This window comes from Heptranchias perlo, chromosome 23 (assembly GCF_035084215.1).
Source record: "Heptranchias perlo isolate sHepPer1 chromosome 23, sHepPer1.hap1, whole genome shotgun sequence".
Taxonomy (NCBI): Eukaryota; Metazoa; Chordata; class Chondrichthyes; order Hexanchiformes; family Hexanchidae; genus Heptranchias; species Heptranchias perlo.
Genome location: NC_090347.1, coordinates 24,762,081 through 24,785,157, shown reverse-complemented (window position 1 = coordinate 24,785,157; position 23,077 = coordinate 24,762,081). Strand labels below are relative to the sequence as shown.

Genomic DNA, 23,077 nt, shown 5'->3' with positions numbered 1-23,077 from the left:
CTAAATTTAAATCTGAGATAGATAGCTTTTTGGCAACCAAAGATATTAAAGGATATGGGCCAAAGGCAGGTATATGGAGTGAGATCACCGATCAGCCATGATCTTATTAAATGGCGGAGCAGGTGCGAGGGGCTGAATGGCCTACTCCTGTTTCTATATTCGTGTTCCTATCATGAACTTTGCTTTGTTTCCAGGTTAGCTGAAGGTAGCAAATGATGATTTAATATTCAACTATGGTTCGGAATGCTTGTACTTTGAATCTTCTCTTTTTAAATAAATTATCAAAGGAAAAGTAATTGAAATAATTAGAATGTCATATCATCTCTGAAATATGGAAAACATTTTTTTTTAAATAGCATTACTTTACCTTGTAATAATTGCTCTAGGACCAGGAGAAAAGTTTTATGACAACTATATGTATATTTTGCAAATAAAGACTTGATATTTTCAGGACCAAAAATTGTTGTCACTCGTTATTATAGTATGGTGTTTATACTACAAAAAAGGATATTAAAGCACTGGAGAAAGTGAGAAAGATTTACAAGGATGTTATCAGAATTGAGATCAGGAAAGATTGAGCAGGCTGGGGCTCTTCTCTCTGGAAAACAGAAAACTAGGAGGAGTCCCAATATACACGTCTTCACAATTATGAAGGGGTTGGGTAGGGTGAACGATATGTTTCTATGAACATGGAGAAACTGTTTCTATATGGGGGTGAGTGCACAACAAGGAGACATAATATAAGATAACCATTAACAGATCAAATAAAGAATTTAGGAGGAATTTCTTTTCACACATTGGTGAGAATGTGGATCCTGCAGGCGTGTGACGTGGTTGTAGCACATAGCACTGATGCATTTATGACTAAGCTTGAAGCATCCAAGCAACATGCTACAGATAGTTAAGTGATTCCACAACCAACAGATCAGATCAAAGCTTTGCAGTCCTGCCACATCCAGTCGTGAATGGTGGTGGACAATTAAACAGTTAATGGGAGGAGGAGGCTCCATGAACATCCCCATCCTCAATGCTGGCAGAGTCCAGCATGTGAGTGCAAAAGACTAGGCTGAAGCATTTGCAACCACCTTCAGCCAGAAGGGCCGAGTGAATGATCCATCTCGGCCTCCTCCCGATATCCCCACCATCACAGAAGCCAGTCTTCAGCCAATTCGATTCACTCCACGTGATATCAAGAAACGGCTGAGTGCACTGGATACAACAAAGGCTATGGGCCCCGACAACATCATGGCTGTAGTGCTGAAGACTTGTGCTCCAGAACTAGCTGCGCCTCTAGCCAAGCTGTTCCACTACAGCTACAACACTGGCATCTACCTGACAATGTGGAAAATTGCCTAGGTATGTCCTGTCCACAAAAAGCAGGACAAATCCAATCTGGCCAATTACCGCCCCATCAGTCTACTCTCAATCATCAGCAAAGTGATGAAAGGAGTCGTCAACAGTGCTATCAAGCTGCACTTAGTCACCAATAACCTGCTCACCGATGCTCAGTTTGGGTTCCACCAGGACCACTCTGCTCCTGTCCTTATTACAGCCTTGGTCCAAACAAGGACAAAAGAGCTGAATTCCAGAGGTGAGGTGAGAGTGACTGCCCTTGACATCAAGGCAGCAATTGACCGAGTGTGGCACCAAGGAGCCCTAGTAAAATTGAAGTCAATGGGAATCAGGGGGAAAACTCTCCAGTGGCTGGAGTCATACCTAGCACAAAGGAAGATGGTAGTGGCTGTTGGAGGCCAATCATCTCAGCCCCAGGACATTGCTGCAAGAGTTCCTCAGGGCAGTGTCCTAGGCCCAACCATCTTCAGCTGCTTCATCAATGACTTTCCCTCCATCATAAAGTCAGAAATGGGGATGTTTGCTGATGACTGCACATTGTTCAGTTCCATTCGCAACCCCTCAGATAATGAAGCAGTCCGTGCCAGTGTGTAGCAAAACCTGGACAACATCCAGGCTTGGGCTGATAAGTGGCAAGTAACATTCGTGCCAGGCAATTACCATCTCCAACAAGAGAGTCTGACTGCCTCCACTTGACATTCAAGAGCAATACCAGCACCGAATCCCCCACCATCAACATTCTGGGGGTCATCATTGACCAGAAACTTAATTGGGCCAGCCACACAAATACTGTGGCTACAAGCGCAGGTCAGAGGCTGGGTATTCTGCAGTGAGTGACTCACCTCCTGACTCCCCAAAACCTTTCCACCATCTACAAGGCACAAATCAGGAGTGTGATCGAATACTCCCCACTTGCCTGGATGAGTGCAACGTCAACAAAACTCAAGAAGCTCGACACCACCCAGGACAAAGCAGCCCACTTATTTGGCACCCCATCCACCACCCTCAACTTTCATTCCCTTCACCACCGGCGCACCATGGCTGCAGTGTGTACCATTTACAGGATGCACTGCAGCAACTCTCCAAGCCCACGACCTCTACCACCTAGAAGGACAAGGGCAGCAGGCACATGGGAACAACGCCACTTGCACACTCCTCTCCAAGTCACACACCATCCCGACTTGGAAATATATCGCCGTTCCTTCATCGTCGCTGGGTCAAAATCCTGGAACTCCCTTCCTAACAGCACTGTGGGAGAACCTTCACCACACGGACTGCAGCGGTTCAAGAAGACAGCTCACCACCACCTTCTGAAGGGCAATTAGGGATGGGCAATAAATGCTGGCCTTGCCAGCGACGCCCACATCCCATGAACAAATTTTTTAAAAATCCATAAGGGAGAAGGGAATAGAAGGATACGGGGGGCAAGGTGGGAAGAGGTAATTAGAGTGGGAGGAGATTCATGTGGAGTATAAAGACCAGTTGGACCAAATGGTCTGTGCTGTGAATTCTATGTCATTATAAAGACTGCTTAACTACCATCAGTAACTGCGTACCTACAATTAGGTGACAGTTGACCTTGCAAGAAATCAGCTGGCCAGTAGTGTTCCTGTCTGACCAGGAAACAAAATAACTAAAGAATAAGGGGAAGCTGGATAAACATGTGAGGGAGAAAGGAATAGGTTACGCTGATGGGGTTAGATGACGAAGGGTGAGAGGCGGCCCATATGGAGCATAAACACCGGCATAGACCAGTTGGGTCGAATGGCCTGATTCTGTGCCGTTCATTCTATGTAATAGGGAGAGACCTCTTGGCTGTGCTGATGCACTTTTATTGGATGGTTTCACAGTGGAGGCCTGGGATCAGATTGTTTGTCTGCTTTTGGGAAGGGTGGTGCTCAGCACATTGAGACGGAAGGTTAGAAAATAAATTTCCTTACAAGGAAATACAAACTTTGCGTGTGTTTAATGACGTAACCTTGCGTGTGTTTAATGACGTGAGTTGAACAATTTTGAGATGCACAACCTTTTATCAAAAGGTTTAGTAAAAATTGCATGGCTTTCAGTTTGCAAATGGTGGTGAGTTTGTATTCTGTATTTGTATAAAGCCATTTCTTAAACCTTTCAGTTGACCTGGAATTGCATTAGGACATTGCACATTATTAGAAATTTGCTTTTTCCCATTTAAAAAAAAATGATTATGGGGCAGCATTCCACATTATCATATATAGCACTGAACGACTTAAGATTACATTTAGATTGAACCTTTTTAATGTTGTAAACCATCCAAAAGCGCTTCACCGTTGGTCAGATGTGAGCAGAAGTAGAAGTTAGGAGAGGTTGCCAACGGTGTGATTGAAGAGGTAGGTTTTAAGGAGGATTTTGGTGGTGGGAAGAAATATAGTAAGGTGTAAGGGAGAGCATTTGAGTGGAAGCAGACAGCTCAGGTGCTGCCACCGATTGTAGAGCAGAACGAGGGGGGAATATGCAACAGGCCTGAATTAGAAGAGCAGGAGGTGCAAACTGGGATGTTGGGCTGGAGGAGGTGGCAGAAGTAGGGTGGAGGGATCTGTAGAGGGGGACTGGGATTTTATGGAGGATGGGGAACCATTGGAGGTCAGCAAGGATGAGATGATAGATGAATGGGACTTTGTATGGATATATTGTGGAGGTTGGCATTCTGGATGATTTTGCGTTCATGTCGGGTGACGGTCGAACTCTGTTAAAACCAAAGATTTTTAAGAAGGCCACCAGTATGTTGAAGCGCTTTTACTTGTCATTCTTTTGCATTGTAGCTGCTAGTTGGACAAAAAAAAACTGAGGCTCTGAGTGATTATTTAGACCAGTCCAACTGAGGAGGGTTTAAGATCTAAATTATTTTTTCCCTTTCTCAAACTTTATAAAATCTTCCTAAATACTGTTTGATGGCTCCCTTCGAGCGCTTTAATGGTATTTTGATGAAGCTACTTTTTTTCCTTTCTTCCCCCACCCCCAAAAAGAGATCATTCTGTTGAGAACATCATTGCAATTCAACTTTGTGCAAGTTCACTACAACATGCAGGTATACTATAGTACTGTTAAGCTACAATTAAGCCATAACTTGAATGCAGGACGATGAATGGTTAGGATAATTAGATCAGTGTCTGAACTGAAAAGGTGCAAGGTGCAATTGTTCTAATACCATGTCCATCTGTTCAGGTTTAAAAAAAAATACATTATTCAGTTACGGAGAGGTCAGGGCCAGGGTGACTGTTTGGATTAATCGCTGTTCGTCACACGACTGTCAGTCCCATTGGGGACTGGTAGGACATCCCTTTTTATTCAGCACATACATGGAGTGATAATGATATTGTCTTTTGGGATAGATTTGGACCATGAAACATAACAATTTTTGTTTTGCTGGAATGGTTTTAAGTAGATCTTGCTTATACCTATTCATATTTGTGGCAAAAGCAAAATATTGCAGATGCTGGAAATCTGATATACAAATAGAAAATGTTGGCAACACTCAGCAGGTCAGGCAGCAGCTGTGGAGAGAGAAAGAGTCGCCGTTTTTGGTCGATGACCTTTCGTCAGAATTGGAAGTAGTAAAGATTTTAACAGTTTTCAAGCAAGTACAGAGTCAGGGAAAAGGTGGTTGTGGGGGGTGGGTGTGGAGGAGGAGAAGGAGGAAAGAACAAAAGGGAAAGATCTCTGATAGAGTGGAGGGCAGAAGTGATTAAATGACAAAAGGGATGATGGTGCAAGGCAAAGGGGGTAATAATTTGACAAGTAAAGAAACAAAAGATGGGTCTGGAGGAGCTGGAAATGGCAACAGCAGAACCATTACCAGCACTTGATGAGGTGCTGTTCCTTGAGCTTCTGTTGAGCTTCATTGGAACAGTGTAGGAGGCCGAGGACAGAGAGGTGAAAGTGGGAGTGGGACTGAGAATTAAAATGCCAAACGACCAGAAGCTTAGGGTCACATTTGTGGACTGAATGGAGGTGTTCAGCCAAGTGATCCCCAATCTGCATTTAGTCTCCCCAGTGTAGAGGAGACCGCATCGTGAGCAGCAAATACAACATACTAAATTGAAAAAAGTACAAGTAAATCGCTGTTTCACCTGGAAGGAATATTTGGGGCCCTGGAGTGGGAAGGGAGGATGTGAAAGGTGCCGTGAGAAGGGGAGGGGGTGTTGCGGGTGATACAAAAGTGGACTCGGGTGTCACGGAAGGAATGGTTCCTTCCGAATGCTGAAAGGGGAGGGGACGATGTGCTCGGTGGTCGCATTGTGCTGGAGGTAGCGGAAATGGCTGAGGATGATCCGTTGAATGTGGAGGCTGGTGGGGTGGAAGATGAGGATAAGGGGGACCCTATCGTGGTTCTGGGAGGGAAGAAAAGGGGTGGGGGCAGTAAGTGCGGGAAATGGGACCAACATGGTCGCGGGCCTTATCAACCACAGTGGAGGGAAATCCTTGTTGTGGAATTTTTTTTTATTCGTTCATGGGATGTGGGCATCGCTGGCAAGGCCAGCATTTATTGCCCATCCCTAATTACCCTTGAGAAGGTGCCTTCTTGAACCACTGCAGTCCGTGTGATGAAGGTTCTCCCACAGTGCTGTTAGGTAGGAATTTTGATCCAGTGACGATGAAGGAACAGCGATATATTTCCAAGTCGGGATGGTTTGTGACTTGGAGGGGAACGTGCAGGTGGTGGTTTCCCATGTGCCTGCTGCCCTTGTCCTTCTAAGTGGTGGAGGTGTCGGGTCTGGGAGGTGCTGTCGAAGAAGCCTTGGCGAGTTGCTGCAGTGCTTCCTATAGAAGGTACACACTGCAGCCATGGTGCGCCAGTGGTGAAGGGAGTGAATGTTTAGAGTGGTGGATGGGATGCTAATCAAGCGGGCTGCTTTGTCCTGGATGGTGTCGAGCTTCTTGAGTGTTGTTGGAGCTGTTCTCATCCAGACAAGAGGAGAGTATTCCATCACACTCCTGACTTGTGCCTTGTAGATGGTGGAAAGGCTTTGGGGAGTCAGGAGGTGAGTCATTTGCCACAGAATACCCAGCCTCTGACCTGCTCTTGTAGCCATAGTATTTATGTGGCTGGTCCAGTTAAGTTTCTGGTCAATGGTGACCCCCAGGCTGTTGATGGTGGGGGATTTGGTGTTGGTAATGCTGTTGTATATGAAGGGGAGGTGGTTGGACTCTCTTGTTGGAGATGGTCATTGCCTGGCACTTGTGTGGCATGAATGTTACTTGCCACTTATCAGCCCAAGCCTGGATGTTGTCCAGGTCTTGTTGCGTGCGGACACAGACTGCTTCATTATCTGAGGGGTTGCGATTGGAACTCAACACTATGCAATCAACAGCAAACATCCCCATTTCTGACTTTATGATGGAGGGAAGGTCATACATGAAGCAGCTGAAGGTGGTTGGACCGAGGCCACTGCCCTGAGGAACTCTTGCAGCAATGTCCTGGGGCTGAGATGATTGGCCTCCAACAACTACTATCATCTTCCTTTGTGCTAGGTATGACTCCAGCCACTGGAGAGTTTTCCCTCTGATTCCCATTAACTTCAATTTTACTGGGGCTCCTTGGTGTCACATTTGGTCAAATGCTGCCTTGATGTCAAGGGCAATCACTCTCACCTCACCTCTGGAATTCAAATCTTTTGTCCATGTTTGGACCAAGATTGTCGTGAGGTCTGAAGCCGAGTGGTTCTGGCAGAACCCAAACTGAGCATCGGTGAGCAGGTTATTAGTGAGTAAGTGCCGCTTGATAGCACTGTCGATGACACCTTCTATCACTTTGATGATTGAGAGTAGACTGATGGGGCGGTAATTGGCCGGATTGGATTTGTCCTGCTTTTTGTTGACAAGACGTACCTGGGCAATTTTCCACAGTATTTAGGATTTTTACCACATCCACACCACCAGGAAATTCAATTATTTAAAGTAATATTGCAGATTTACCTTTTCCATACCTCATAACTCAGATTGCTGACTCCAAGAGTTTGCATTGTGGCTCTTTTCTGGATTTCTTCCATCTCCCATGTGCCTTGGCAACCAGAACTGGATGCAGTACATTAGGTATGGTCTAATTGTACAGCTTGACAATACCTTCCTCTGACTTGTATTTTGGCAATGAAGTTCAACATTCTATTGGCTTTGTTGATTGCTACTCTGCATTGGTTGAACTTGTTGAGTCTACTAAGACACCTAGTTCTCTTTCCACTTCATCTTGAGCTAAATCAACATAATTCAGGGTTTATTCTGAATCCTTCCCTTCCCTCCCCCTTTCTCCCTACCAGGTTTGACTTGGACCAATAGCCTTTCATGACTGACTTTGTCGATTGGAAATTTAGCTGCAACATTGTAGGGTTTTCCACAGTCCACTTGGAATGCCACTTCTTCAGTCTTTGAACGGGTTGGTCAGGCACAATCTCATTCTGTATCAATGTTGGCTACTGTTTACTAGATATACAGATACTCAAATTTATTCCTGATCAGTTCATTATTTTGCACGGAATGGAGATGAGGCTTATGAGTCTTCAGTTACCTGTGCTGTTTTATCCCCCTTTTTGAATACAGGTACCATATTGACCTGTATCCAATGTATTGGTACTCACCACTGTCCAGTGACCCCTTTATAATGGTCGCTCACAAATCTCTTCCCTAGTCTCAACACACTGGAATAAATACCATCTATCCCCGGTGTAATTTTGTTTCTTTTGAGCCTTTTCATCCTTTCTAGGACTTCAATCTCATTTATATTGAAGTCATTGATTTTGCTTTGGTTATCTCTTTTTGAGGCGAGCATGTTACTCATATCTGTTCCCTTGCGAATACTTGGAGAAACTTTCATTTCAAATATTAAATCTCTTGTGTCCATCCTCAGTTTTGATTCCATTGCATTTTTTATGATTTTCACCTTATCTCTGTTGCTGTTTAAGTACTGAGGATTTTTTTTACTGTTCTGTTTAGCCTCTGCTGCGACATTTTTTTTTCACCCCTGTGATCATCCTTTTAACTCATTTCTGTAATTTTTGTATAGATTCAAAGATTTGTAACTGTTATTTTTTCCTATTTTTTAATATCTTTTTTGATTTCTTTGTAAATCCATTTTGGGTCATGATTGTTGAGTCTGGGTTTATTGGTTTTCAGCCTGTATTTATCCTGCATGTTCAGCATTATTCCTTTTAAAGGGTTCCGCTTATCCTCGACTGATGTGTTGTTGAACAAACACCACGGGCATCGTTTTAGCACCCGCCAGCGGGTGCGTTCCTGGCGGGGGGTCCCCAAAAATCGGGAAATCCCGGAGCGGGACCGGAGCCCGCCTCAAACCCGCGCACTTCCGGGTTCCCCACTGACGCGCCGGCGTGCGCGCGCAGCCCCCGCTGGTGGGAATCCCGCAGGCAATTAAAGCCAGCGGGATGCCACTTGACGCTATTTACTTTGCTTGTTCAGGTCATTAACTGACCTGATTAAGGGATTATGTGAGGAGGGGTGGGATTTTAAAGCAAACTGGGACTGTTTCCCACACTGGGGGAAACACTCCCAGTTCAAATGGACCTGTGGCAGCTGCAAAGGTCCATTTGACAGGTGGAGGGGGGGGGGGGAGACCCTCACTCATTGCAGGAGGCCACTCTGTCACTTGGGACAAAGTTTGGCCTCCACCACCCTCCTCCTGACAATCAAAGTCACCAACTCGCACACTTACCCCGGGGTCCAGAGACATGTACCTATCTTGCGGACCCCCTCAGATGTACATCTTGCGGATGGGGGCCGTCGTAGCTGCAGTCATTACCTCCTCGGAGGGCGAACAGCATCACCAGCCTCGCCATCCACGATGTCCACCTCTGATACGTGGAGCTCGACAACACAGTGCTGTGACACATCCACCTGTACAGCAGGAGGGGGGGCTACCGCAGAGAGAGATGCGTCGCAGAGGGCACTACCCTCGCCACAGGGTCCACAGACCGAGGCTCAGCTTCCTGGACCTCTCTGAGCAGCAGTGCACACGGAGGCTCAGAGTCACTTGACATGTAGTCGTGGACATCTGCAGCCTCCTTCATGCCAAGCTGCACCTGGCTGGCCCGAGCACCATCTTCTGACCTGTCGCTGTCAAAATCACCACTGCCCTCAACAACTTCTCCTCCGCATCCTTCCAAGGTGCAACCGGGGACATTGCCGACGTCTCTCAGCCGTCTGCACAAAAGAGCCCTGCAAGTACACCTACACCCACTTTGCAGTGACACAATGGGTGGCATCAGTTGTGGGTCTTCATAGTGATCCTCAGGAAAGGGCATTATTGCACAAACCAGACAAGATTCGCGAAGACATGGCAGTAGTGGTGCCAATATTTTTTTTTTTTTATTCGTTCACGGGAAGTGGGCGTCGCTGGCAAGGCCGGCATTTATTGCCCATCCCTAATTGCCCTCGAGAAGGTGGAGGTGAGCCGCCTTCTTGAACTGCTGCAGTCCGTGTGGTGACGGTTCTCCCAAAGTGCTGTTAGGAAGGGAGTTCCAGGATTTTGACCCAGCGACAATATAATATGTGACGTGAGTTGCTCAGAAATTAAATATAAGTAACAACCATGACAAACCCTCAAACACCCTTGTGCATCCCCCTCATGCTCACGACACGTTTGCCTTACGCTGCCTACTGCACATATGTGATGCATGCCCTGTGGCTGCAGCACGGGTAGTGGCAGGTTGAGTGAGGCTGACCGTGAAAGAGATGCACGAGAGGGTGAGTATGAGATAGAACCATGAGATTGTATGAGGATTGGGTTGAGTGGTAGTGGCGGGATGAGTACTGGCGAGGTGAGTGGGTGCAGGTAAGATGAGGATGAGGTTTGAGTGGGTATGAGGGGTGATGTGACAGAGTAGTGTTGGCAGTGCAGAAGGAGATGTGGGGGTGGGGGCGGTGATGTGGCAGACGGAGTGTAGGGGAATGAGTAAGTGTACTCACTTCGGCTGACCTACTGAGGTCATTGCAGCGCCTCCTGCACTGTATGCAGGTGGGCGATATGTTGGTGGTGCAGGTAACCTCCTCTGCCACCTCGAGCCAGACCTTCCTGGTGGCAGAGGCAGGCCGCTTCCTCCTGCCCGCCGGGGGGAAGATCTCTGTCCTCCCTCTCCTCCTCACCCCATCTAATGATACCTGGAGTGAGGCATCATTAAACTGGGAGCAGCCTTCCCCCTGGGCTGCTCCATGCTGTAATTTTTCCTATTTGTTGCAGCATCTGTCAGTGGAGGACTGCCCCTTTAAATAGAGCTCCTCCAGCTGACAGATCTTACTGCGGATGCGCATCCCGCCCGACGCGCAGATCAGCAGTGGGGAACCCGGAGGACCAGGTAAGTGGATCCAATTGGGCTACGATCGCGCGGGTGGCTGACTGATTTCGGCGGGCGCGTTACCCACGCGCCCGATAGCCCCCCCCCCTGCCGAAAACCCGCAGCCCTGGTAACACCGGGCCCCACCAATCTGTTTGCTTTAGTTCCTCATTTCACTTAATTTCACCCTTTTAAACTTACATTCCTGGTCTTGGGTATTTTCACTCCCAAATAATGTTCAACTATATCATACTTTTGCTGCCATCCCAGGGGTGCTATGACTTCCATTTCCTGTACATTATCTGGATCCTTTAGATACCATTTCAAGATGAGCACTGCTTCATGTTTTCTTGACGTGCTTGGTCATAAAACACATAAATGTGCTTTACATTTACCAATTCTGATTCTGAGACACTTGGGTTTTTCTAGTTTATGTTTGGTTGATTGAAGTCTCTCATCGCCTACCCTTCCTATGTCTTTGCAAAACAATCTGTTCTCCTTTTGCCATCTTGGGTTCTGTAGGACACCTAGCATTACCCTGGATTTTTTCTATTCAGTTGCAGAAGGAAAGAAAAACAAGTTTTCAGTGATGGCTATTATTGTTGTACAGGAACTTAGGCTGCAGTTGGAGTGTTGCATCCTGTTTTGGGCACCCCACAATAAGAAGGAGGCAAAAGCAATAGAACAGGTGCGGCATGGATTCACTTGGATTTTTTTCAAGGATGCAGGTTTATAATTTTGAAGAGATTTGAGAAATTAGAGCTCGTTTCACTATAGCTGAGTGTTAATTGGGGGCTTAATAGAGGTCTTGTAGATTATGAAAAGTTACAATCTGGAATGCGCTACCTGAAAGGGTGATGGAAGCAGATGTGGAATCAGGAAGCAGATTCACGCAGAGGGTTGTGAATCTTTGAAATTCTCTACCCCAGAGAGCTGTGGAGGCAGAGCCATTGAATATATTCAAGGCTGAGATAGATAGATTTTTGGACTATAGAGGAATCAAGGGATGTGGGGATTGGACGGGAAAGTGGAGTTGAGGGCGAAGATCAGCCATGATCTGATTGAATGGCGGAGCAGGCTCGAGGGGCCATATGGCCTACTCCTGCTCTTATTTCTTATGTTCTTATATAATTGTGGCTTTCAAAAAGGAATCGGACAAATACTTGAAGGGCAAAAACCTGCAGGGCTATGGGGAAAGAGCAGGGGAATGGGACTAACTGGATTGCTCTTACAAAGAGCCGGCATGGGCTCGATGGGCCGAATAGCCGCCTCCTGTGCTGTAACCATTCTATGATGTAAATAGTAACCGATTGTGTTAGTGAGCAAGATGGTAACGAGGGCACAGATTTAAGATAATCACAAAAAGAATTAAAGGGAAGTTTAGAAAAGATTTTGTTATATAGAAGGTGGTTAGAATGTGGAATTCTTTGCCACAAGCCATTGTGGAAGCAGAATCCATAAATTATTTTGGAAGGGAGTTGGATAGTTACTTGAAGTAGAGGACTATTAAAGGGTATAGAGAGAAAGTGGCTTATGTTGAGAAAAACAAAGGCTCAGGTATGACCTTTTTCTGTGCAGTAACATTCTTATTCTTTGTACCTCTTTTACTAATTTTAGTCAGCAAGTGAAAACAGCAGCACTTGCATCCTTGATTTTTTTTTTGTGTTCATACCTAAAAACTGTGGGTAATACATCAGAGATGTCAACTAATTTTTACTTGCTGTTGGCAGTGTTCACTGACTTGACATAATTGCAAGTTTGAAGTAAAACAATGTACTGAAAGGAATTTATTTAACCTATAATAAGCCACTTAGTTGATATGAACTATAAATCAGAACTGCACTTAATAAAGCAACTAATGCACAGGATCACTAAACTCAAGAGCGTATGTGTTCTGTTTAGGACTTCTGGGCTGTAGCACTGCACCTACTGGGCTAATTTTTTTGTTCCATCAGATTTTCTAATTCCCCCAAAGCAAAATATTGTAATATAAGTACTGGATTTTGAAAAGTGAAACCTTTGCAGTGAGTTATTGTCTGACTAGCAGGTGGAAATGTGGTTCCTCCCCGCTCCCCCCAAAATTCAGGACTGTGTTTATAACTTCATGTGATTCCTATTTCAAATAGTATTTGTTTACTCCATTGTATGTGTGATACAAGGGAGTATTGCCTAACCTAATGCATTAAATTTAATGACAAACTTGTAATGTTTTGAGAAATTTTATGGGATTCACTTAAATTTAAATTCATGTAAATATTTATTTTTCCCTTTTCTCTTCATCTTGTTTTGGAATTTTTTTTCTAAAAGCAAATTTTGTCCTGCATTTCAGTTTAAATTTATATTGGTCACAGCAGAAATCCAATATGAAATAAGTTTGAATGTCAGTCAATTAAGATCCACATTTTAAAATTTTTCAACCCTAGTGGGGTGTTGGGAGCGCAATTTTAAATGTGGGTGATTGAACAGAATGACGCTGAACTTTCATGACGACTTGTAAGGTCATCTGAAGGGATGTAGGACCTGAGTGGGTTTAGAGATAGATTCCTCATTGACAAAATTAGAATATCTTGTTAAATAACTACTGTAGCAGATAAAGGTAGATTAGAAACCTGTTTCCAACTTGCGGTTAAAATGCAGTAGTTACACAAGCAGCATTTTTTACTCTGAGAATGTTCATTGTTTAATATATATCTTTTTTAGTGTAGTATTGAAGGAAAAAGGTGGTTCCTTAATTGCTCCGTTCCTCGATTTTGGTGGTTTCTTAATTACTGGACTAGATTTTTAACCAATTAGGTTCCAGGCTCCTAGATTATTTTGTGTAGTTTTGGTCAATCTGTGAGAAAGACATTGGGGAGGATGTAGGGCAACTAAATTGATAGTTTAGATTAGATTAGCCTAGATTGGGCTGCAGAAGTTGGGAATATTTACACTGGAGAAGGGAAGGCTGATCTTATACAAATTATTTTAAAAGTGATAGATAAGATAAACGTCAATATGTTTAATGTCACATATTTCTGCTAGAAGGCACCTTAAGCTTAGAAGAGGATGGTTGAAAAGACAATTCAAATCTAACTACATTACACAGAGGCTGGTGTATGTATAGAATGGACCGCCAAGGGCGGCTAATTTGTATCAGCAAATTCAATAGAGTTGAATAAGGAAAAGAAAATGTTGAAGGTGTGATTTTGTAGGATATGGTATTTCCCAGACACTGAGACTGGCCATGTGGGCCACAGTAGCCTTTTCCAGTCCTGTACAATCCACAGTTCCTTTGTAATGGTCGCTTTCTGTGCTGTGAGCTTCTAATGGTTCTATGTTCAGTGGGAATGAATGAACTAACAATAAACTCACTTCAGGTGCTTTATCCACAGTGACTTTATCCCTGTTTGAATAAGTAAGCATTCATATGGCATGTCATATAACCTTGGTGATGACTGAAAATGTAAAGTTAATGGAAGGAGTGTATGTCACTTTGTATTCTATGCCCTTGTTTATAAAATGCAAAATGCTTTTGAAGTTTTTATGGTTTTATTTACCGTCACTCCACTTTCAAGGAATTATTTGAACTTCTAGGTCTCTCTGTTCATCCACTCCCTTCAGTGTCTTGCCATCAAGTGTATGCTCCCATTCCTTGTTTTTCTATAAACTTGTTTACTATAATCTTCCAAAGTTCTCTCGATTCAGGAACCGTTCCTTTTAGATTGGAAAATTGCACGTGTAACTCCACTATTTAAGAAAGGTGAGAGAGGGAAACCAGGGAATTATAGACCAGTTAGCCTAACATCTGTTGTCGGGAAATTACTAGAGTCTATAATTAAGCATAGTGACTGAACACCTTGCAAATTTTTAGCAGATCAGAGAGAACCAGCAGGGATTTGTAAAGGGTACGCCATGCCTGACGAACCTGATTTAATTTTTTAAAGAGGTGACTAAAGTAGTGGACAGGGGGATGTCTATGGATGCTGTTTATGTGGGCTTCCAGAAGGCATTGGATAAATACCCTCATAAGAGTCTGTTAGCTAAACTTGAAGCTCATGGAATTAAGGGCAAATTATTGACCTGGCTAGGAAATTGGCTGAGCAGCAGGAGACAGAGAGTAGGGATAATGGGTAGGTACTGAAATTGGCAGGATGTGACTAGTGGTGTCCCACAGGGATCTGTGTTGGGGCCTCAACTATTCACCGTATTTATTAACGACTTAGATGACGGGTAGGGAGCCACATATCCAAGTTTGCCAATGACACAAAGATAGGCAGCATTGTAAGCACTGTAGATGGAAGCATAACATTTCAGAGAGATATTAATAGATTAAGTGAATGGGTAAAACTGTGGCAAATGGATTTCAGTGTAGGCAAGTGTGAGGTCATCCACATTGGGCCTAAAAAGGATCAATCAGAGTACTTTGTAAATGGTGAAAAGCACGAAACAGTGGAGATCCAAAGAGATTTAGGGTTCCATGTACATCGATCATTAAAATGTCATGGACAGGTACAGAAAATAATCAAAAAGGCTAATGAAATGCTTGCCTTTATATCTAGATGACTTGAACACAAGGGGGTAAAAGTTAAGCTACAGCTATACAAAGCCCTGGTTAGATGACACCTGGAGTTCTGGGCATCTCACCTTCGGAAGGATATGTTGGCCTTGGAGGGAGTGCAGCGTAGATGTACTAGAGTGATATCTGGACTCCAAGGGTTAAAGTACGAGTAGAGATTACACAAACTAAGGTTGTATTCCCTGGAATTTAGAAGATTAGGGGGTGATTTGATCAAAGTTTTCAAGATATTGACCCCGATATTGGCGGGATGGCAGTGGGGGGGGGGGGGGGGGGGCGATTACCCGCCTAATAAAATCTGTCTGTTCTTAACGTGGCTTCCGGGTTTGCCGTCTGAAAGCTGCGCAGCGGGTGGACTGTGCAACTGCATCACAGGCTGTCAGCTGGAGGAGCTCTATTTAAAGGGGCAGTCCTGCAATGGCTGCTTCTGGAGCAAACACTCACGCAGCACAGGGGAAAGGCTGCTCCTAGATTTAGTGATGCCTCGCTCCAGGTGCTACTGGATGGGGCGAGGAGGAGGAGGGATGTCTTCTACCTGGCGGATGGGAGGAAGTGGCCTGCCTCTGCCTCTGCCACCAAGAAAGCCTGGCTCGAGCAATATCTCCCGCACCTGGATCCAGTGCAGGAACCGCTTCAATGACCTAACTAGGTCAGCCAAAGTGAGTACACTTACTCATTTTCTGACATACCGTCTTCCACATCACCACAATAACCCCCCCAACTCATTCTGCACTGCCAACACTAGTCTATCGCATCACTTCTCACACCCACTTAAGGCTCATCCTCAACTTACCTGCACTTCCTTACCTCCCCATTAGTCACCCCACCACTACCACTCAACCCAATCCTCATACAATGTCATGGCTGTCTCGTACTCACCCTTTGATGCATCTCTTTCACGGTTAGCCGCACCCAAACCAATGCATTCGTCGGTTGGCCACGTCACCATGGCTCACTCACACATCTGTACTTTCTCCCCTTATAGGAGAAGAGAGCCCAGAATGCACGGGAGAGGGCGAGGACCGGAGGGTGGCCGCAACAGATTGTTGTCCTCACAGACACGGAGCAGAAGGCGCTGGAGCTCAGCCGCACCCTCGAGTGCCTGTCCGTCGGGGACGCCGAGACTGGCACCCGACAAACGTCGAGTGACAGAACTTCAACATTCAGCACACACAATATGAATTGATGTTAACGTGCCTTGCCATCTTCAGCAGCTCAGTATGCTCATCGCAACATGACACATCTGTGATCATGCTTAATATTGCCTTCTGTTCTCTTACAGGGGCTTAAGCGACCGCTGTGATGGCAGAGGGTGATTCCTCGGAGGACCTGCTGGCCTCCGAGGGTGCACCGTCACATCTGAGTGAGCCATCCACTAGCGCAGATACACACACCTCAGTAGGTCCCAGTCCACATTTAGTTGGGGTTGCACGTGGTGAATTACCACACACGTGAGCACGAGCAGACACTGGTAGCAGGGGCAGTTGTGGAGAGTCCGTGTCGGTGGGAGCACTCCTCTCCAGGCTCTGCTCAGCTGCACACAAATGCTGAACCCTGGGGGCCATCCTTTAAAAGGAGAATGATTGAGGGACAGCAGCACATTTGTGAGGTACTGGAACAGGTACCATGCGCACTCTCCACATCGCACAGAGGATGGAGGAGTCTAACTCCTGCATGAGTGGAATGGTAGCACAGGTACGGGAGGGCATCTCTGAGATAGTGTCGCAGGTAAGTGCAGGAATGTCTGCGATGGAGGGAAGGCTAGCCTCCATGGAGCTTCAAGCACGGCTCACAAATGAGTCCATTCAGGCCCTGACAACGGCTGTTCGGACTCAGGGCGAACAACATTCTGCCGCCTCAAACGGGCTGGCAGATACACTAGCACTGGCCTTACAAGGCTTCACACATGTCCTCCAAACTGTCGTCCAGCAGAGTGGTAAGAGCGTTGTGGGCCTGACCCAGGGGAGGGATGATGGTGAAAGGGGATGTGAAAGTGGGGACACCACTCAAAGCGCCCCCATGTCTGACCCGTTGCCCCCCGCTCAACCAGTACACGCAATGCTGCCTCCTCTCTTGGTGGCCGAGTCTGCCCCTGCACAGGTGCAGGTGGAGCAGTCTTTGGAGGGGCCTTCACGGGCACCAAAACCCAGATGGCGTAGGCCCAAAGCATCTAAGCGGTCACAAGAGCAACCTGCCACTACCTCTGCTGAAGCCACGTAGAAGTAGTCAGAAGTGAAAGGCGAAGGTTTTGTAAGCACGAAGGGGATGCACAAGGGTGTTTGACGGTTGGTCATGTTTTTTATTTATATTTGCTTTTTATTAAACTCACATCAAATATTATTATTGTCACCACTACTGCCCCGTCTTGGCCATGCTTGACCGGCTTCTGTAATAAGACCCTTTCATGAGGTTCACCATGAACGCCAACACTAGATGCCAGCCACTGGGTCACTCTACAGTGGGTGTATGTGTAGTTGCAGGACTGTTTTGTGCAGGGATGGGAGGCCTGGCGTGGGCACTGTTCTATCCAGATGGTGTGAGGACTGGACTCTTCACACTTTCTGATGTTAGGAGATCCGTTCACACATCAGTGACTCCCTGGCCTCAAGAGCAGCCAGGTGATCCACTGTTCTGTCCATGGGTTGCTTCTTCTCCTCCTCCTCAATGTAGGTGGCAGATGTGGATGGGGCCTCCTCAAGTGGCACTCCTCTCTGTTGTGCCATGTTTGCAGGGCACAACACATGACTATAATGCGTCCCACTCTGTCTAGTGCGTATTGAAGTGCTCCGCCAGAACGATCAAGGCATCTGAAGCGCATCTTGAGCAGCCCTATAGCATGCTCAATTGTAGACCTGTGGTTGTCGTTATATCAACGCTGTTGCTCGGTGGTGGGGTTCCTCAGAGGTGTCATGAGCCACATGTGCAGGGGGTATCCCTTTTCTCCGAGGAGCTAGCCCTTACGGGTGTTCGGCGCATGGAAGTGGGGTGGGATGTTGGACTCCCGGAGGATGAAGGAATTGTGGCAGCTGCCAGGGTATCTGGCGCACACATGAAGGAATCTCTTGCGATGGTCACAAACGAGCTGAGTGTTGATGGAGTGATAGCCCTTCCTGTTGATGAACAATCCCAGCTTGTGTGGAGATGCTCGTATTGCTATATGGGTGCAATCATTTACACCTGCACCTGTGGGAAGCCAGCCATAGTGTGGAATCCCACTGCCCTCCCTGTCTGGCTGAGGTCGTCCGTGTGGAAATTGACGTAGTGTGAGGCCCTGCAAAACAAGCTGTCGGTGACTTGCCTTATGCACTTGTGTGCAGACGATTGAGAGACCCCAGCGATGTCCCCAGTGGCACCCTGGAACGATCCGGAGGGAAAGAAGTTGAGGGCAGTGGTGACTTTGACAGCGACAGGCAAGGAGATGCTGCTCGGCCCAGCCGGGAGCAGCTCGGCATGAAGGAGGCTGCAGATGTCTGTGACTAGCTGGCGACTGACTCTGAGCCTCCGTATGCACTGCTCCTCAGAGAGATCCAGGAAGCTGAGCCTCTTTCTGTAGACCCTGTTGCAAGGGTAGTGCCTCCTGCGACGTTGCTCTCTCTGTTGTTGCCCTCCGTGCTCTTGTGCAGGTGCCTGTGGCGCAGCACTGTGTTGGGGAGCTCCATGTGGCTTAGGTGGACAGCGTGCCTGGTGAGGCTGGTGATGTTGCGGGTCCTCGGATGAAGTGATGAATGCAGCCCTGGCGCCCCCCCATCCTGATGGTGTGAGTTTGAGGGGGTCCGCAAAATAGTTAAATATGTTTGAACGGCAGAGTTTTGGGTGGAAAGTAAGAATTTTGAGTGAAAACACAAAGGTCTTGCAGCCAAAACTTTGTCTGAAGTGACAGAGTGCCCTGTGGCAATAAATGACCTTTTCTCCCCACCTAGACTAAAAGACCATAAGAGATAGGAGTAGGAATAGGCCATTCGGCCCCTCAAGCCTGCTCCGCCATTTATTGAGATCATGGCTGATCTGATTTTTACCTCAACTCCACTTTCCCGCCCTTTCCCCATATCCTTTGACTCCCTTGCTGATCAAAAATTTGTCTAACTGAGCCTTGAATGTATTCAATGACTCAGCCTCCACAGCTTTTTGGGGTAAAGAATTCCAAAGATTCACGACCCTCTGGGAGAAGAAATTCCTCCTCATTTCCGTCTTAAACGGGTGACCCATTATTCTGAGACTATGCTCCCTAGTTTTAGTTTCCCCCATGATGGGTAACATCCTCTCAGCATCTACCCTATCGAGTCCCCTCAGAATCTTGCATGTTTCAATAAGATCTCCTCTCATTCTTCTAAACTCCAATGAGTATAGACCCAACCTGTTCAATCTTTCCTCATAAGACAACCCATCCATACCCGGAATCAAACGAGGGAACCTTCCCTGAACTACCTCCAATGCAAGTATGCCCTTCCTTAAATAAGGGCACCAGAACTGTGCGCAGTACTTCAGGTGTGGTCTCACCAGCACCCTGTATAGTTGTAGCATGACTTCCCTGCTTTTACACTCCATCCCCCTAGAAATAAAAGCCAATATTCTGTTTGCCTACCGGATTACCTGCTGCATCTGTATGTTGAATTTTTGTGTTTCATGTACGAGGACACCCAGATCCCTCTGTACCACAGCATTTTGTAATATTTCTCCATTCAAATAATATTTTGCTTTTTTATTTTTCCTCCCAAAGTGGATGACTTCACATTTTCCCACATTATATTCCATCTGCCAAATTTTTGCCCATTCGCTTAACCTGTCAATATCCCTTTGCAGACATTTTGTGTCCTCATCGCAACTTGCTTTTCCACCTATCTTTGTATCATCAGCAAATTTGGCCACAAGACACTCTGTTCCTTCATCCAAGTCATTAATATATATTGTAAATAGTTGAGGCCCCAGCACTGATCCCTGCGGCACCCCACTAGTTACAGATTGCCATTTTGAAAATACCCTTTTATCCCGACTCTTTGTTTTCTGTTAGTTAGCCAATCCTCTATCCATGCCAGTATATTACCCCCAACACCCATGAGCTCTTATCTTGTGCAGTAATCTTTTATGTGGCACCTTATCGAATGCCTTTTGGAAATCCAAATATACTGCATCCATTGGTTCCCCTTTATCCACCCTGCCCGTTACTTCCTCAAAGAACTCTAATAAATTTGTCAGACATGATTTCCCCTTCATAAAACCATGTTGACTCTCCTTGATTGTATTATGAGTCTCCAAATGTCCTGCTACTACTTCCTTAATAATGGATTCTAGCATTTTCCCAAGGACTGGTATATATAATTACCTGCTTTCTGTCTCATTCCCTTCTTGACTAGGGGTGTTACGTTTGCGGTTTTCCAATCCACTGGGACCTTTCCAGAATTTATTGAATTCTGGAAGATTACAACCAATGCATCCAATATCCCTGTAGCCACTTCCTTTAAGACCCTCGGATGCAAGCCATCAAGTCCAGGGGACTTGTCAGCCTTTGGACCCATTAGTTTACCTAGTACGTTTTCTCTAGTGATAGTGATTGTTTTTAGTTCCTCCCTCCCCTTTGCCCCTTGATTTTCTGCTATTATTGATATGTTGTTCGTGTCTCTACTGTGAAGACAGATACAAAATATCTGTTCAATTCCTCTTCCATTTCCTTGTTTTCCATTATTATTTCTCCAGTCTCATCCTCTAAGAGACTAATGTTTACTTTAGCTACCCTCTTCCTTTTCATATATTGTAGAAGCTTTTACTGTCAGTTTTTATATTTCTTGCTAGTTTACTCTCATCATTTATTTTCTCCCTCTTTATTATGCTTTTAGCCATCCTTTGCTGGTTTTTAAAGTTTTGCCAATCTTCGGGCTTACCGGTAATCTTTGCCATGTTGTATGCTTTTTCTTTTAACCTGATACCATCCTTAACTTCCTTAGTTAGCCATGGTTGGTTCACCCTTTTTGTGGAGTCTTTCCTCCTCACAGGAATATAGCAAATAAGCATTTGCATCTCCCACTGGCTGCTGGCTTAAAAACACGCCTGTTGCAACAGGGAGTGTTTCCCTCAGCACGGGAAACACAATGAGGATGCTTCAAAATTGCACCCTTGCCAAATTGTCTCATCAATCAAGTAGTTCAAGTACCTCAACTATCGGACAAATTATGCAAATTATCATCCCGTCGGTTTTAATTGCCGGTGGGACCTCCCGCATTCGAAAGGCCCGCGCGCACCCGGATGCGTCACTGGGGAGCCCGGAAGTCAGCGGGTTGGAGCCGGGCTCCGAACCCGCTCGGCATTTTAGCGATTTTCAGAGCCCCCAATGCACCCGCTCCATCACCCGAAAATCGGCCCCATTAAGCGGAACTGATGAAATAGGTAGAGAGAAACTATTTCCACTGGTTGAGGAGTCTAGAAGTTAGGAACACTTCTACATGCAAAAGGTGGTAGAAGTTTGGAACTCTCTTCTGCAAACGGCATTTGATACTAGTTCAATTGTTAATTTTAAATCTGTGATTGATAGATTTTTGTTAACCAAAGGTATTAAGGGATATGAGGCTAAGGCAGGAATATGGATTTAGGTCACATATCAGCCATGATCTTATTGAATGGCGGAACCGGCTCGAGGGGCTAAATAGCCTACTCCCGTTCCTATGTTCCTTGTGAAATGTAGTACTTCTTCACATCAAATTGTATTTGCCATCTGTTTGTGTCCTCCTGAAGTCTTTCAATCCCCCTAGCTGCGAACCAGCCCCCTTTTGTGTCAAAAGCAAATTTTGATAGTGTTCCCCAGTTCATATCATCCCTATATACTGAGAACAAAAGTGGACCCACCATCTGCCCTAGGGTACACCACTTGTGACTCTCCTTCCATCTGTACAACATCCATTAACTAACTCATGTTTCCTGTCCATCAGCCAGCTTTCTATCCATGCGGCTGCATTTACCCTTTTACCATATACTTGAATTGTTGTAACGAGTCTCCTGTAAGACACTGTATCAAATATCTTCAGAAAATCTGACTGTAGCTTGTCTGCTGCATTCCTTTATTCAAATCGACCCAAGAACAGCAGGGGGACTAAGCAACCCTGTTATTGATACCTGACTTACTATACAGGCTTGTCTCTGACATGAAGTGCACTATCGGGGACGCCCTGTAAATTGAATACGATGACACCAGTGCTGTTGGAGCACTAAGACTTACTTGGAGCATTTTGCTTGGTGCTTCTAACTGTCATGTGTTGCCAGTGACAAATATTCAACAGCCACCAGTAACACCTATCCACTATTTTAGGTTTGGCAACAGGCTGAGAATTCAGTCCACCCATGCAGTCAGCAAGAGAACAGTTATATTACAGAACCTCTTTCAGTGGAAGCGGTTTGTCATCTAAATGATGTGTAAGAAGCTAAATGGCTGTAGACCATTTAAAGAAAGATGCTCCATTTTTGATGTTTATTTTTGTTGTAAAAGCTGTTTTTTACATCAGCACCATCTGAGAAACTCAAAACTTACTCTTGTTTCTCAATGCTCATTAAAGAGTTGATCATTTTGGTGAACGCATTTTCACATTGAAGGATTTTGGTGCTAGGAAATAAAACATGATTCCACTTTTGGCATCAAACATTCCAGTATTGTAATGGCCAAACTTTTTTACTCAGATTTTTCCTTTTTGGAATGGATACATAGTATGGGGCTTGCATGACTACCTTTGGGCTTCTGGAGGTTAAACATGTTGAGTAGAGTCCAAATGAATGTCGATTGTGCACGCTGAATGGAAAGAACAGGGCTGATGAGCTGTATGTCCTCTTGCTCGAAGCTTTGTGTTGTGTTACTGTTTAAGGTTAAATTGGCACA

At 45.5% G+C, this 23,077-nt stretch overlaps 1 protein-coding gene across 8 annotated transcripts in view; it reads left to right on the top strand.

Moving 5' to 3' along the window:
- The window catches only part of tnrc6c1 (trinucleotide repeat containing adaptor 6C1), a 462,004-nt gene that overhangs the window by 356,612 nt on the left and 82,315 nt on the right, over positions 1-23,077 (top strand). The window lies entirely within an intron of this gene.